General features: G+C 39.2%; 1 pseudogene; it reads right to left on the bottom strand.

Annotated features, from left to right (window-relative positions):
- Positions 1-2,370: 2,370 nt before the first annotated feature.
- LOC139951003 (CD209 antigen-like protein C) lies at positions 2,371-3,089 on the bottom strand (annotated as a pseudogene).
- Between the last annotated feature and the right edge of the window lie 970 nt (positions 3,090-4,059).

Below are 4,059 nucleotides of genomic sequence, written 5' to 3'. Positions count from 1 at the left end.
AACAGTAGTCGCGACTCAAATAATAATTTGTAGTCGCGGCTTTAACATTAAAGCACACTAGTCGCCCCTGCCTACTTTTGTCACAAGTAAAGCACGGTTTTTCCTGCGAATGCAAATCAAATTTTTAAGTCACTGTTTTCGCAGTGAAAGTTTCGCAGGAGTTGAGCACAATTAGTCAACTGTAGCAAATTTGTTGATGCCAATTGTGAAGTGAAGAACACATTCCCTGCTAAGCTGTAAAATACGCTTAGCGTAAGCACAGTTCCCTGATTACGTAAGCGCTGCGATTCTTTCCTTTAAAAGCCATTGGCCCAGGACCAAACTACATAATAGCTTTTTAAACACAAAAAGCAGCTTAACCATGCCTCATGTTCAAGTTGTGAATCCAGGTGTTCTGCTCAATTTCTGCAATTTTGTAGCAAAATGTTTGCCTGTTTATTATAAGCAGCTGTATAAAACTGAGCCACTCAACCACCAGAGAAACGGCAGCATAATAAAATCTCTGCTTTTGTATTCCTGTCAAAGAGTTTTTGTTTGTCATGGTCTAATTTCCGAACGTAACGCGAAATACTGGAATTAGTTAAGGCAACTGGTCCCCGGCGCGAACAAGGTGACTTTACCCGTTAATAATTTCCAAATCCCGGGCGGTCTATTTTCGTCGTCTACGCTCGTCGCCTGAAATGAACCCGGTGCAGGCTTGTCAAATTTTGGGAACAAGTTAGACTTGTGCTAGTCGGTGACCGTAAGAAATCTTTGTATATTGAACAAAAAAACGCAACAACACCGGTCGAAAATGGGATAAGGACATGGTCAAGTTAACAGTTTTACAATTTTGACTATTCAAATCAAGTTTTACGCCGTACCCATGATCTTTGAAAAAACTTCCCCGGAAATATAGGTTTTTAAAATAATTACACTGTTTCTATAAGTTCTGATGCTTTTAAAATGACCATCAATAAAATATATCTTAATCTAAAGCAGTTTTGGGAAGTGTACAACATGTAATTTAATTTTAATCGAATAAATTATGTTTCGGAAAGCTGGGTTTGTTTACACTTTAAGAGCCATTGTGTTTGTGCACAGACACAAAACGTGCATTACATGACGTCATGGTGACGTCGTCCAGAATTTTATGTCGGAAATCACATTAACAGGACCTGACTAGTGTATAACTGAAAAAAGTTTCTGGATCGGCGGTCTACTTTTTGAGATATGGTGTTAACTTGGTTTGCTAATTAAATATTCACAAGCTTAATTAAGGCTTATTAATTAACAATTTTTACATTTTTTACGATAAGAATTAAGCTTATGTTCTAAGCTTCAATTTGGTATAATAAACTCACTCTTTCGTATTATGGTTTAGGAGATTAGGCTGCCGCAAAAACGTGTACAAACACTATGGGATTTAGGGAGAAACAAAGAATAATAATAATAATAATATAAATAATAAAAATCTCGACGAAAACAATAGCTGTTCCGACTGGATCGGAACAGCTAAAAAAGTGAAATTTCGATTAAAAAGCCGGGGTATCCGCAGTTTATCTTACGCTAATACTTCTCAGAATGCTGCAAGAGTCACAAAACCAACAGTTTTGTTTTTGTTTTTGTAAAGCTATCGAGATAGAGTGCAGTGTTGGGAATCATCAAAAAGGAGCGGATCACCTTCAATATGGAAGTCGAGTTTCATTCAGTTGAATGACGCTGGACACTTTCGGTAATTGTTATAGTAAAACAAACCTGTGAAAATTTAAACACGATTTGTCGTCGAAGTTGCGAGATATTAATGGAAAAAAACTGATCAAAGAATTTGTGTGCTATCGGATGCTTGAATTTTAGACTTCAAAAACTTATTCTGAGGTCTCGAAATCAAATTCAATAATTTAAGTGAGGCATAACTACTATGTGCTTTTAACATAGAATAAAACTGATTGATTGTACTGGTGTAATCAGTGAGCTTTCATGTTGAAACCGATCAATGCAATTGGTGATTGCTAGTCTAATTTGTTCTTGGTGTTTTTACAGGATAATTTCTTTTTTGAGAGAGACAACAACCAAGATATTGTTGAACACAAAAGTGTACGCTACAAAAATGTTGCAATGTTTATTCAACCGCTATTAACACAACAATTTGCAGTTTATATGGTAGAAAATATGGTATAAAATGCGCACTTCGCCAGAAAACTGATTAACGCACCTACACAAATTAAAACATTTCCAATTGAAAATGAAGGATAACTCGTTTTCCTTTAAATTTAAAAACAATGTTCTCACTAAAAACGTTCCTTTGCGTCGTTCGTATTCTTCATACCTGACACAACACATCGAGTTAAAACCCTGAAAACGTATGTTATAACACCACTGTAAGGTTGTCTACTGCAGATCAAAGGAGTAGCAGTTATCCTTCTCTGTCACATTCACACCAGTCGCTTCATGACGAGTCGCGTTGTTCAGCTGACAAACCATCTTCCCTGGACCTTGCTTCATCAGCAGATTAAAGGAGCGACATCGGGGCTCTGATCGGCACGCCTTCCCGCACGACATTACACCATCTAACCGTATCTCCTTCATCACGTGACCGACAAGGCACTTGGACTTGATGCGACCATCGGGACCAGTCTGAAGGCAAACTACCGAGGCGGTGGCTTGAAGTGTACGCTCGCAGATGACGTATCGTCTTATTTTACAATCTTCGTCGATCCATTTGCCATTATTATTTTTTGCCAAAACAGCGCAGTTTGCGCTGACATTCACTTTGGGACAACCTTCTTTCCAATTTTGGTACTCGTCTAATTCACTCGATAGTGGACACGGGTGCCAATTCCCCTCCTCTTGTATATCATTACAACCCATCCAGAGAATTCAGAGAACATATTCCAAATAAACGTTTGTTCCATGTTTGAGTTTGGGACAGTTAGGACTGAGTTGAGTCTGAAGCAGGTATCGCTTGCCTCATGCCAGTTCATCAAACTTGGTTGAGTTATCAGTGAGTAGCATGACTCACCGTATCGCTGCCAGTCAGTAGGACATATAGCAGCCAGGGCTGTGTAGAACCCAACATGAAACAACAAAACCAAAGCAAGATTCATCATGGGGGGGAAACACCGACTTGTTCCCGCAGTTCTGCAATTCATTGTGCGGTGATTAATGAACTGCATTGGAGCTACCTCTCTATAAGAAACCCGTGCGTTAATTTGCCGAAGCCATAAAATATAGATTGCAAGTGAAAGCCTTTAACACAGGAAGAAGCATATATATATAACAAGTTTCGCGTGAATGATTAATTGAAATTGACTCGAGTTAAGTCCAACTCATCTAGTATGTAAATCCTATAAATACAGTGAGCTGTCAATGACGCCAAGGCGAGGTTTGTCGGTGGTAGGTAAATTTGTATCGACCTTGAGCTTGAAAAACTTTATGGACCGTTCCGGCTTTCCACTAAGCTCCACCCACCGCGCACGTGAGTAAGACACGTGTACGAGCACTCCCAATGACATTCTGCACGATTCTGCCGCGCGTGCCTAATATACGCGCACGCATGACCGAGTTTGTCCGACCACAATCATTGCTGTGATTGGTCAAATGGGTGAACGCGCACAGTTTGATTGACAGGCCGGATCGGTTCATTTGCTGAAGCCATAAAATATAGATTGCAAGTGAAAGTCTTTAACACAGGAAAAACCATAAATATATAACAAGTTTCGCGTGAATGAATTATTAGCGGTTTCGTAGCGAAGCGCAGCGAAACAGCTCATGTTTTTGTTAAAGTTTTTTTATTATTAGCTGTTTCGTAGCGCAGCGCAGCGAAACAGCTCTTGTTTTTGTTAAAGGTTTTTTTATTATTAGCTGTTTCGTAGCGCAGCGCAGCGAAACAGCTCTTGTTTTTGTTGAAGTTTTTTTAGCTGTTTCGTAGCGAAGCGCAGCGAAACAGCTCTTGTTTTTGTTAAAGTTTTTTTAGCTGTTCCGACCTACCGTCGGAACAGGTATTGTTTCTGTCGAGATTTTTATTTTTTTTCTTATTCTTTGTTTCTGCCTAAAACCCATAGCAATTGCACACGTTTT

This window comes from Asterias amurensis, chromosome 18 (genome assembly GCF_032118995.1).
Source record: "Asterias amurensis chromosome 18, ASM3211899v1".
NCBI lineage: Eukaryota > Metazoa > Echinodermata > Asteroidea > Forcipulatida > Asteriidae > Asterias > Asterias amurensis.
The sequence above is the reverse complement of the archived record's forward strand: the minus strand, read 5'-3'. Positions and strand labels throughout refer to the sequence as shown.